This window comes from Pezoporus wallicus, unplaced genomic scaffold (assembly GCF_028554395.1).
Source record: "Pezoporus wallicus isolate ANWC-B61680 ecotype Strahan unplaced genomic scaffold, APGP_CSIRO_Pwel_v1 contig_3324, whole genome shotgun sequence".
Lineage (NCBI taxonomy): Eukaryota > Metazoa > Chordata > Aves > Psittaciformes > Psittacidae > Pezoporus > Pezoporus wallicus.
Window position 1 is genome coordinate 813,628 of NW_026643042.1, and position 13,621 is coordinate 827,248.

At 38.4% G+C, this 13,621-nt stretch overlaps 1 long non-coding RNA gene across 1 annotated transcript in view; it reads right to left on the minus strand.

Moving 5' to 3' along the window:
- Window positions 1–6,481: 6,481 nt before the first annotated feature.
- Window positions 6,482–13,621, minus strand: part of LOC130592317 (uncharacterized) — a 39,867-nt gene continuing 32,727 nt past the window's right edge. Inside the window, exon 3 of the long non-coding RNA XR_008970525.1 lies at window positions 6,482–6,536. This is a non-coding gene — a long non-coding RNA (uncharacterized LOC130592317). The remainder of the gene's footprint in view (window positions 6,537–13,621) is intronic.

The window sequence follows — 13,621 nt, forward strand, 5'->3', positions numbered from 1 at the left end:
TCAGCCTCTTGAGCTCAAACAGTGCCATGCTGGAGCAGGAAAGAGCAGGGCAACACTGCACACAAGCAAATATGACTTGAAAAGTTTGTATTTCTCTATTTCCCTCTGTGCTATGCCTGCAGTTCCTACTCTCTAAGGCACTCATCAAAACATTACATATATAAGAGTAACAAATAAATATCCATCCAAGATACCTGATGTGGTAGTACATAAACATTCATTCTGCTCTTCAAGATTCACATGGTTTTGGAGTTTACTCAAAACCAAATCAATTACTAGTTTACAGCACATGAAAAGTTCCAAGTAGTACACAGCTATTTATTCATGAAACAATTTATCAATTTTATACTGTAAAGTTACACATTTACACTTTGGAGTTAAATATTTCTAGAAAGATATGTTACAGAAAACTTTCCAGAGACTACAAGCCATTTGATTTATGTGTAGGAATGTAACTGGTAGAAGAGGAGCTGCTGGAAAGCTTCAGAAACCTTTAATGTGTATCCCTTCATTATTTTTCCCATTTTTGAAATCTTACTTACTAGAGTAAAATAGCGGCCAATTGTTTCCATCAATCTGACAGGCTGTAACTTTCTGAGCCTGCCTTGGTCACAGAGGGTTAGGAAAAACTGCCTTACATTGTCCTTCCCTTCTTGTTCCTCTGTTTCTCTCTTTTTTTATCTTTCTTTTGAATTTAGATAGCTTCACAATTCTAAACTCTCAAGCTTTCAAAGCATTTCACATGAGTTTAGCACATCTTGTTAGCTTAATATCTCACAGAGAAAACTTTCTTTTGGAAATATTCTAGGTCAGCCTTACCACTACTACAAGAAGTAATTTTTCTAAGGTCTTGGTTCATTTAAGCACCAAGTATCCTCAAATACTGATATCAGAATGAGGTCCTTTGTGGTTTCCCACTGGAAGCTGATAAAAAGAAAAAGAAAAAAAAAAAAAGAATTTTGGTCCATTCCCATCAACAGGAATGCTGCCAGAAGCTTCCCCTGTGTCCAATGGAGCCAATGCCAGGGGGCTTCAACGAGGAGCTCAGAGGAGGCTGTGACCTTTCTCCTGTGGGAAGCCTGCACTGGAGCAGGCTCCTGGCAGGACCGGTGACCCCATGGAGAGAAGAACCCGTGCTGCAGCAGGTTTGCTATAGGACTTGTGACCCCACCAGGGACTCACACTGAAGCAGTCTGCTCCTGAAGGATTGCACCCTGCGGAAGGGACCCACGTTGGAGCAGTTTGTGAAGAACTGCAGCCTGTGGGAAGGACTCACATTGGAGAAGGGACACCACACTGGAGCAGGGGAAGAGTGTGGGGAATCCTCCTCCTGAGGAGGAAGGAGCAGCAGAGACAATGTGTGATGAGCTGACCACAACCCTTGTTCCCCATGTTTTGTATTATTTTTACACTTACACATTATGAAGACAGAACAACTCACTAAAACCTGCTGGGGAGAAAACCAGAAATTGCAAACTTGAAGCAATCTGAAGATGTTCAGAATAGAATGTCAAAATAAACAGAAAAAAAGCAGGTTTTCCAAAAAAATGCTTCCTCTCCCCTTCCCTGTCCCCCAATTCCTCTGTCTCCTACAGAGCCAGCAGCAGATGTTTCAGAAACCGTACATTGGGGAGATACACAGTATTATCTGTCCCTCCTTCCATAAAAGTCTCATCCAAAGGGAACAATCTAGTTCAAAGAGCACTCTGGTAGCAGCAAGTAGCAAACCTTCTATTCTAAATAGGTCTTACCTTTGAAAATAATTTTTCATGGATTAGTTTGAAAATTTCAAATCCAGAAAACTGTATCACAACAGTAGAAGAAGCTAAAGGATATTCTTGTCATAAGAACATTCATCTTAAACCATTCACAAGCATGTAACCTGTGAACATGATTAATTTAGGTAAAATATTCTTTCTTCATTAAGATCACAACAAAATGACCACAGAATAAAATCCTTGTGAAGAAGTAATATTTTTATAAATTTAAGAAACAAGTGAAATATTTCACTCCAAAAGATAAGTGTTTTACTCCAATCCAGGAAACATATGTTTTTCCAGTATGCAAATGCTTTCCAAAAATGCAAATTTCATTTCCTCAAATACCTGTACTGATAAACACTTAATGGTAAATAGAATTTTTTAAGGAAAAAAAAAAATTATGCATGATTAACAGTAACACTCAAGAGAATGGATTCAGACATTGAAATCAGCATGAATAATTACATATGGGTTTGTTTCAAAATAAAATTATAGGTGAAAGAGGTCCTTCCTTCTATGTGTAAATGTAACAGGCAATATTTTTGTCTCTGAGTTTGGCTGCTTTTTTGTTTCTAAAAGCAGTAACGTTAAAGATGGAGTTCGGATTCCTGGTGACAAGTGATCGGGTCACAAGCTAGGCTGGGGAGAAGAAGAGAGCAATGCCCCAGAGAGATAGCACTGAAGCAGGGCTGGGATAACAATCTGGGTTAGCAACCCCTACCTTGTCATTATAACTGCAGAGTTTAAAACACCTCTTAGGTTGCTTTAAAGTACGCAGACAGACAGCTCTGCCCCTGCCTGGCCCAGGATCAAAGGACTGGAAAGGTGGCTCAGTGCCACTGCTCTCTCTGGCTCTGCTCAGCCTCACGAAGGCCAAATTCAGCACAGCTGAGAATCCATCCCAGCACGTTAATCATACAGCTTGGGTGGAATTGCTGTCATACTGGAGTTTTCATTTCCTCCATCTCTTGGAGCCTGACTTTTTCGAAAGGACACAAGGGATGCTTTCTCAATTAGCAGACAACTTAATTTTGAAATGAAGCATTTTGGATTGGAAACGTCCTGTTGCCTGTAATTCTAGAAAGCAACTGAAGCTTGTGGAAGTTGAAGCACGTATTACATACAGAATATTCATGAGAGGAAGAAGAGATCATGAACTTGTTTCAGATATCACATGACAGTGATGTGAACACACCACTGGGAAAAAGAGTCCTAACCAAGCTGCTAAAAGTGTTTTCATATCAAGAAAAATATACTGCAGTTAATACAGATTAGATCTGCCAAAAGTGCAAGAAGCTCATTTAAGCAGTCACTCTGGCGGGTGCCAGAGGGGCTTCTACCAGTACACCCTGGCACCAAGGCCAGGTGGGTTTCTCTGTCTTTTCTTTCCTTCACACAAAGGGAGACAAAGGAGAAAAAAAAATTACAGCCATTTCAGTGTGATGAAATAAAGTCACAAGATGACTTGTACATTCACAATGAACAAGTGTAGACATGATACTGGCAAAATTTCTTAGCAGAACCAAACACATTTCACCATAGCAGAGAGATAATTCAAATCTTTACTGTAGTCCAGCTGCAGTGTTGAGTTCAAGATAATTAGGGGTTCTTTATTATACTTATTTTTTAAAGGACTAAAGAACAGAGACATACCACAGCTCTGTTGCTCCACAGCTCCATTTATTCTGGAAAATGCGACTCAATATTTAGCTGGAAACTGCTGTATAGCATTTATAATTAATATCAACATAATGTTATTTAATTCCAGAAGTTGTTCATGGGAGTTACTACAGACAGGGGCTACTGTCTTCCAGCCATGGGGTGGATTACAGTTACTGTGTACACCGTATTGTGAGGGGACCAAAGCCATATCTGAGGTCACAGAGATCAAGGAGACAAAAGAAAACTCCCTGTAAAATTATAAAATATTTCAAGCTAGAAAAAGTTAGCTGGATTATGGAAATACAGTCTTTCTGAATACTTTTTTTCCCCTTCAAATCCTAGCCATCTTTAAAAGCAAGGTGACAGCTCTCACAAGAGAAATTTTTCTTCTTCTCTGCTGTGAATTGATTTAGCTCTCCTTTCCAGTGACAGAGAGACTGCCAGATTGTGTAAAGCCCAGAGATCTTTTCAGCAGGCAGTCCACTAATGACTCAAAAGTTTGCATAAGATACAGAGAGAGGCATATACAGAGAGAAAAGGGGAGAGAGAGAGAATAGAGGAAGAGAGCATTAAGCATACTCTTCATTCACCCATCATACAGGGCTCCCAAACCCAGAGGCCTGAGCCTGCTGACACGGCAGGCAGCAGCATTACTCCAGCTGGGCTTCAGGTCTCCCCAGCTGGTCATCTATCCATATATCCCACTGCCACTCCATTGATAAGCCAGTACAAACCACATCTATTCAAAAAGTACAACATATGGAAACTAGGAGTGTTTTCAGTGATTTGTTTGAACGGCTTATAGTTTTGGTCTGCAAAGTTTGAAAACTTTTTCTTTTAATAGAATGTGTCTCTTTTTCTTTTTTCTTTTCAGTATCAGTTGTAAAACTACCTAAAGTCATAGTCACATGTCAAAATCCTGACGCCTACATTTAATGATTTCCATTTCCATTCCCACAGTCTCATCCACTTACTGCTGGGGTACTACTGCTCCAGCTTTCACATGTCTACATTTTATCAGTGTTCCATGGCTTTCAGTGGAATAACTGCATGGTCATACACATACTCTCATGCAACTGCCATCTTCATTATACTAAATGGACTTCACTCCTTTGGCAGCATTAGAAGCAAAGAGGCAGTTAAGTAATTGCATATAAAGTTATACTCAAGAAAAAAAGGATAAGCAAAAACAGAATTAAGAGAAATTGTTTCTTAGAGGTTTTTTATAAGTTTTAAAATACAGACTATGGAGCAAGAAAATGAGATAATGGCTTAGTCATAAAAGCAAATAACTGTCAGGACAGCAGAAAGAAATTATTTTCTTGTGAAAAGAAAGAAATTTTCTTGTGAAAATATACCTAAAACAACCTTACTCTATGGAAACAGAGTGCTGTAACCATACTCCACTGGGAAAATGAATCCTCACACCATTAAGATAAAGAGATTTACATACCATACTTTGACATACTTAGAAATATGGCCCCAGGAATCAGAAATGTAGAACAGGTGGGTACAGAGCAGAGCCAGGGGAAGAATCAAATTAAGTCTGCACATAAATCTCTTGATTTCACAAGTTCAGAAATATTTTAACACAAAAAGTGTGAGCATTCACAAGATTATGAAACTATGTAAGGTTGTAGAAGTCTTAATTAGCTTGGACTCATCTCATAGGTCACCCAAAGAGACAAAACTAATGCACAAAAATCAGCCACAGCAAAGAGCCTGAAGTCTTTGTCTCCACTTGAAAGTTCCCATCACAAGGGTACAGTGAAACATGTCTTATCTCATAAAGTATCTCAAAGAGGCCACAGGTAGGAAAACATGGAACAACCTAAAAAGCAAGGAGGAGACACAAATGAAACCAGCTGAAGAGAGAAGAAAGGAGAGATTAAATTCTCTATATACTTTTGTGGGTCTGCAAAAAGGCATTTCTTCACAGCAAGAGTTTTAAAGAATTCTTTCAAAAATTCCACATAGTCCTAAGGAGGGTGCTCCCTTTAAAGCTCTCAAAGGTTGGCTATTTTTCATTTTCCTTCAGCTATTTCCATTTTTATCATTCTGCCTTCTGGCTAGAAACATGTACTTGGAAGGATTTGTCAGTTCTTACAAACAGTGAACATGGGGACCGCCTTGTCCTCTACTATGGACACATTCACCAAGGGCTACTGAACATTCACCAGCAGAGGATGGTATGAGATATAAAATGAAACCTCAAGTTAAGTACTAATTCAAGCTAACTACAAACTACTACCATGTATACCACCAGTTAAGGAAGTATTGTTGTCATATATCCCCTAGTGTCCAGTGATAACAAAGGATGTGTAAGAGACTTGCATATAAATGTTATGATACCTTTACAACTTTCTCTTTTCTGCCCTAGGGAGACATAATCCTGAAGGCTAAAGGAAGACAGGAGGGAAAACACTGAGGCATAGACTCCTAACTGGAAGGTCCCTGCCAGGTTAAGTTCCCTTTGTTTGATTCCATGACATCATTCTGGCCACGGAATTCAACCAAGGAAACCCAAAAACAAAAAAAGGAAAGAAAAAATAAAGGATTAGCCATCTTTTCCTTCTGTTCAAATATTCTACGTGCCACAAAAAGCTGTTATTACTTTTATAGTTGTTTTAAAAGGCTAACTTTTCCACTTCCTTAATCTGGCTTCTTTTACTCTTCAGCCGTTGTATTAATGTTTAACCCTTTTTTCATCAGATCCTACAGCCATCAGACTCTGGTTAAAGACAAAAAAAATTCCTTCTCATATTTGATCTACCCTTTGAGAAGAGGAAAGATTATAGCAAGGGTTTTGTGCAGTACAATTAAAAAAAAAAATTTAAAAAAAGACAAAAAAGTAAGTTTGGTTTATTAGCACATTTATTAAAAGCACACTTTTATATTTATCTCAACATCTGAGGAAAAGTCTCTTCCATCCATTTGGACTCATCCCACTGCTCTCAAGATGAAAGCTATCATGCTACAGAGCAATAAGGTACCACCATATCTCCTTAACTGAGAACTGAAGAAAGATTTCAATGCTAACAGAATCTCCTATAGGCCCTGTCTGAAGCACCTGTCCATTGCATTAGGGAACTGTGCTGTAAACTTCGTACGTATCTACAGTATAAATGACATTAAGAAGTTCATGTTTAAGAAGGAAATTAATAACATAATTCTCATGTTTAAAAATGCTTAAATTAAAAATGCCTTTTACTTTTTTCCATTACTTTTCTTGGGATTTCACAGCTTTAAAGTACCATTCAACAGTACTTTTCATTTCTTTGTACTAAAGTTCTTTTTGTAACAATATGATAACCACTGATCTTTTCTAATAATGAAATAACAAATGTTGAAACACTCCTGGGAAAGAAAAAGGGTGGGAAAACAATTCCTGGATTATGAGATATCCCTTAGAAAATTTCAGCTGTATGTAAAAGGAGAGGAAAAAAAAGAAGAGTGGTGCCTTGTTTAAAAAACAATGGCTTTCCATCCAGAATTATGAGGATAAGAGCTAATAAACTGCCTGACAAGCAAATGTAGGTAAAAGCTTGAGTTTGTATAGCATTCTGAAAAGTCCTACTACAGTTTAAGTTTACACTTGGTAACTGCTCATTTTCCCTTGAAGTGTAGTACAGTCAGATTCAGATTAATATAAAACATGATCCATTTTAGAGAAATTATCGTATCTGATGTACAGAACAAAAAGGACCATATTGTTACTTCTCAGACACAGTCAATAATCTTTTTCTTTCTTTTCTTCTGAGGCTGACATAAAGTCACCAGATGGGTCATAATGGAAACAGTATCTTCCACCTCTTTGTATCTGAGTAAATTACTTCCTTTCAAGATGAATTCTCCAGAAAGAAAATTGAATTACCTGAGTGCTGATCCACTTCAAAGGATGTCCTTTATAGGAAGCATAATCAGATTCTGATGCTTTGATCAAGGGAATCTATGAACCTGCTTACTTGATCACAAACTCTACTATTTGCTGTGAAGAGATAACTAATCAATTACAGAACATACACCTGCTCTGAGTAACGTTATTGATGACTTGTGAGAAGGAATGCATAATTCAAAGAGCAAACCTCTTTGGAGAGCTGGCAGTGGCTGTAGACTGAAGAATTCAAATGAGACAGAGGGTGGCCAGCCTAGAAGTAAGTTGCTAATAATTAAATGCGAGTATCTGCTGCACCTTCATTTGAAATGGAGCTTAACAGCCAAAGTAAGGGACTCTTGCTCAAATCTGGTTAGTAGTATGGTCTGCCAGCACAAACCCTGCCACCCTTCCCTGTCCTAGAGCAAGCCTGGTCAGCTTCACAGCAGAACCTGATCATTTCTGCCATATCAGAGTAAGGACTCACTGGTCCAGGGAAGCTTATACAAGGGCAGAGCTCATTTGCCCATCTTGTATGCCATGCACCAGCCTGTGTTTCCGTGCACCATCTTTTCTCAAAGGGCCAGGATCTTCTAGACTTTTCTCAAACATGTATGTGGATGCCTTGCTCCTTCATGACTCCAGGGCTTCCATAACTAGTATTTTAACATTTCAGTGAGAAGCAAATTTCATTCATTCCAAAAACATCCTATGTTTCTTACATTGAAGACATTGTAAATGAGAAATTAAAACTAGCCTGAATATTTCAAAATCCAACATAATAGTTCACAAGACCTATAGTACTGGACTGTAATCACAACAAAATTAACTGTAATAATTACATCTATGTGCTGAAGAGTCTTTATTGCACTACATGAACGTCTTGGAGTATCTTTACAATTCAGACATATAGGAAATCTGTGTCATTAACTATATCTGAGTAATTAAAACTTCCTTATTGAGTGCCTTCCAACTCTTGATTGAGTTATGCCCAGACCCACAGGTGCCCTCCTTTTAAGCCCAAAACAAACAAAAAACCTCTGCAAAACACATACAACCTACAAGTGCTTTTCTTCAACTTTTAAAATAGGCTTGAGGTTAAAGTAGGAAAGAATCTAAGTAGAAGTTTTGAGTGCTTAAGAGTACTGAAAAAAGAGACTGCAAAGTCATCTTTGTAACCTTATCTACTCTAAAAAATCCAAAGATCAAAATGTTTGTCTATTCAAAACATTGTATTTTCCTATATCCATTTTTAAAAAAGCAGCTTTTTCTTTTTTTCATTAAACTCAGTTGAATTGGGTTAGACTTTAAGATTATATTTCATTACATGGTCTTTGCTTAATGCTTCAATGGTCAGTCATGAGCTGACTTTATCCATTGCAAGCAACACAAGAGCTGACCATGGAGAGCTGAATGTAGCCCTTAGAATACAGTCTTCTGCCATTTTGGCCTTGAACTGTAAGCATACACAGAAGATAGAAAAATAAAGTGTCTGAGGTCTGGACAAAATTTTGCTGAATCACTCAGGTGAGGACCTCAGCCAAACCTAAGACTCTCCTGCTGTGAAATACTGCACAGCTTTTGAGGATGGGAGCCCTCAAAAAGCCATGTTACAGCAGCTAAAATTCAGTGGCAGCAGTAACTGGCCACAGGTTTCTAAACAATCCAGTGAAGCATGTGCATCCCTTAGTCCTTCTCGCGTTTTGAATTTATGTGAAGATGTTTATTTTATTGCCTTTTATTTCCAAGACGAAGGAAATCTATAGTCCACAACCAGAATTAATAACATTAAAAGAAAGAGAGGAAAAAAAGGCATGAGTCATTTGAATTCAGTTTTTATGTAGCATGCCAAAATAGGCTGAAGTTAAAAGTGAACGCAGTGCACTGAAAGAATTGTAAGGTTTGTTTTTATCTTTCTTATTGAACAGATTCCTGCAGTTTACTTTTTTGAGCATCTTACGGCATCTTTGGATTAGGTAACAAAGAAATTCCTTTTTGACACAGCATGTGGTCAAATGAAGATTCTGTTCAAAGTGACATGAAATCAAAAATATTGGCTATATAACAGGTATTGTCTTTTTCTATACCTCTGTTCTTCATTGTCAGTAGCAGCCATAACTGAAGAGACACACTCACAAAGAAGTAAGAAATGTTCAAAGTGGGCAACAGATGCTTTATTAGAAGGCAAACCTTTCTCTTTTCTCTATTCATTTTATCCTAACACCAGCAGGTTTCCAAGGGGGAGCAAAAGCAGCTTTGAAGCTTTTTTTTTCTTCCAACTGCTGTACTTTTTTAAAGAGGTCCTAATTTCAAATGCTTTACTGAAGTCTGACTTAGTACTCTTATGCTACAGAATATTTAATGCTTTAAAAGTAGGATCACTACCAGTTCCCCTTTATATTTGCAATTTTTTTCTGGTTATTAATGGGACAGACAAGTCCCAGTTATTGGTACTTGCAGAATTCTCCACCTCCAGGACGAAAACAATACTCATCTTGGGTGGCAGGGAGCTACGGGGGACCTTTGACCTGAGTAGTCTGGGAACAGTTCATGGGTTTGTTCCAGTGTCCTATATGAAAACAGGTTTTACCTCCACATGCATAAGAAACTTCTGATGTTACTTACAACAACTAGTGCATACTCAGGCTAACTTCTTAATTGAAGTCAGTTGGAGTTTTGCTCAATCACTGAACACTGAATTGGATTGAAAACAGCAGCAGATACTAAGCTAGGGTAAACCAAGCTTGTTCCACAGAAACCCATCTGTATCCCACCTCAGAGTTCCAAATGCCAATGTCACATGTTCAACAAAAAGTCATCCCTGGAGCCCTATTTCACACATAAGTTTCATTACACTGTGTTGAAACTCGGAGTTGTTCAGTCTAATTATAACATGCAAAAAAAGTAGGACCAGCACATTCTTATATTCTATGCTGTCGTGGTTTAAACCCAGCCAGACAGATCGTTCACTCACTCCCAGTGAGTGGTGCCAGGCTGGAAGCAGTAGAGGCCCGCGTCCCTCCCCTCCCTGGGGGCTCTCCCCTTCCCTGCTCCCGGAGGGATGGGGAGGAGAATCGAAAGAATGCAAATCCCACGGGTTGAGACAAGAACAGTCCAGCACAACACAACACAAATCACCACTGCTACCACCACTAACAACAACAATGATAAGAGAAAATAACAAGGGAAGAGAATACAATACCACCCACGGAAAAACGAGTCCAATCCAGAAGACCCCGTGTCCTTCCGTGTAACTCTCAGTTACCCCCTCGGGCATGACGTGCTGTGGTATGGAATACCCCTTTGGCTAGCTTGGGTCAGGTGTCCTGTCTCTGCTTCCTCCCGGCTTCCCCTCCTCCCTGGCAGAGCATGAGCCTCACAAAGTCCTTGGTCACGGTAAACATCACTTAGCAACAACTGAAAACATCGGTGTTATCAGCACTGTTCCCAGGCTGAAAGTCAAAACACAGCACTGCTTCAGCTACCAAGAAGGAGAAAAATTGACTGCTACTGCTAAACCCAGGACACATGTCAATGAACAGGGATGAACAGACATAAATAGGGCTTAATGCCTATTTATGGGACTATGTAGGAGCCATGGGGACTGGATATATATATCAGCATTGTGTATATTCTCTCCATGGAAGCACACAAATGGCTATTCAGTGCAAAAGGTTTGTTTATACCAGCAAAAGTATCAAAGTAACAGTTCACTAACCAGGCCCCAGAGACATGAAAACAGATGACATGTTAACAAAAGACTGCAGTCACTAGAGGTACTGGAATATAATTATGTGTATCACATTCCATTTCATCTCACTTCAAAACTGCCTTGTGAATTAGTATTTTAATTAATACCTGATCAGGTTATACATTCTGTTCAATAGCTGACCAACAGATCAGCCTCAGACATTGCTCTCCATGTGACTACCTTAACGTGGTCTAGAACATCAGAACAACAACAGAAGCAGATCAGCTTTGGTTCTAAGGTTACTTAACTCCTACAGGGAGCCGGAAGCAATGAGAAACCAGTCTGACAAATAAGTGATCTGTGTCAAGGCAATTCACTGATTCTGACTTCTGCCTTCTCCATGAGCGCCTAACCTTTACCTCAAAAGGTAATCACCTGTTCAAAATCTCTTGGGCATCTCTTTTTTTTCATTCCTGGTTCTCCATTTTCAGGGAATTGGACAAAGCAATCTTTGGTGGTTTTTTTAATGCATCTCAGGTAACAGCACAATTATCTGAGGTCAGCTTTTGCTACATCGTACTTACCATTCCCTCACCTAGCAAAAATATAACCAGGCAGAAGTTTTAGCTAGAAACTTCTGCCTGGAGAAGAATTAACTTAATTCTAAGTGGTAACTTAGAAATCTGTATGACAAAAAGGCTCAGTAAGTCTGTGATTCCTTTTAAAATAAACACCTGATAAACTTTCAGACTATCTATCTGCACTGTTCTCAGTCTTCTAAATCCAAGTAGAAGGCATACTGTAATACAATAGTATCTGTCTTACACAGAGCTGTTTCGTTATCCAAAAGCTGAATTTCTTTTTGGCAAACAAGCTGTAAGAGTGACAATTTAAAAATTACAATATATAAAATATAGAAGTAATACTTTCACCTGACCATGGTCATTATTATATTTTTCCAAGGGTATATTCATAACACCTAAGAATCCATCTCAGAGGAGCAGAATTAATTTTATGCTATTTTTTTATGCTCATAAGAAATAAAGATGTTCAGTGTTTATTGCGGATTATTTATATTTTTTGTGTTAAGCTTTGTAAAAATGTATTTGAAGCAACAGAATGACAAAATGACTTTAAGAAGTAGCATGAAAGAAAGCAGACTGTTTACAGAATGGGACCATACATTTAACTATTGAATATATATATGTATTGAAAGGCATCTTTCTGAAGAAAGTGAATGAACTTACAAAAGTAAAATCAGGAAAGCAGGATTACATGAGGAAAACAAAAAAGGGGAGAAGGCCAGGAAAGATCAAAAGAGTACATGGGTAGATGAGCTGGATTAAATGAACCTGCAACATCAAGGTTCATACAAAATAGACAGTTAAAAAGTCATAATTTAAGAAGGCTTGAAGTGATCCAAATGTGAAGAAATTGCAGACATTACCTTATAAAGTAAGATATTGAAGCTCATATCTAAATAGGTAAACAGAGTCCAAGGTTCTACTAAACACTAAGCTCTGACTCTGTTTGCATGATTTAGGAGGGAACACAAGGCAGTTGTCAGAGGAGGTGGCTGCTGCAGATCCCAGTTCCTGTCTTTCTGAAAATTAAGTTCTGTTGCCTTTCTAGTCTCCACATTTCTAGTGATGCAAGATTTATTTAGAAAAGGTTTTCAATAGAGCAGATGATGATTCCCTGGCGGTACCCCATCCAAGTACTAACCGAGCCAGATGGTGATAACTGGAGAAAAGAGACTACATTTTTACTCACCTGTCACAGGTAGGTTCAGAAACCACCTGTTCTTATCCCAGTATTCAAAACAAGCTTGACAAACTACAGTAGTAGCTGTTGTCCAATCAGCAGGGGTAGTTTCTGATGCTACTACCCCAGAGAATACCACAAACAAAAAACTTGGCAAGTACTGATAAAAGAAGTGGGAGCTGGGTGGTAAGGAGGACAATATATCATAAGGCAGCCATTATTCAATACACTGTGAAACATGGTGAACTTACTGAGCTGCTCCTTCTAACAGCCTAATAATTTGTCCTGCTAAAGAAGAAATAACATAGAATAAATTTTGGAAAGCAAGTCTTGAGTGACAACAAAGAGAGAAATGATCAAGCTGCAAGAAAAGTATGCAGCAAGCAGAGAAAATAATTTAGCTGGAATTTGGAAAAAAAATATCTATTAAGGCCAATAAATTAAATCCTAGACCTAGTAAATGGAATGGTTTGGGGAGTGTTGGTTTTAGGTTTTTGTTTGCTTGGTTTGGTTGTTTGTTTTGTTGTCTGTGTTGCTTTAGGTTTTGTTGGTTTCAGGGTTATTTTGCAGGGGGGCTGTTTTTATTTTAATCAGCTTCAGGAAGGCCAGCATTTGACTAGTCTATTATTTATTCACAGCAAAGAAGCCAAAAAGTCTCTAATATATGGAAGAAGAATCTGATTCTTGAATTGCTTCATTTTAGTATCGAGTGGGTTTCCAAAAGCATGCACAGGGCAAGAATTTACTCAGATAACGGGATGCTCACTTCAGAATTTGTCTTTCCCTAGAAGCTTCTCAATTAAAGAATATTTCTGTTCTCATCTCTAAATCCATGGGCAAAAGCTAGTTGCATATACATATATATGTATA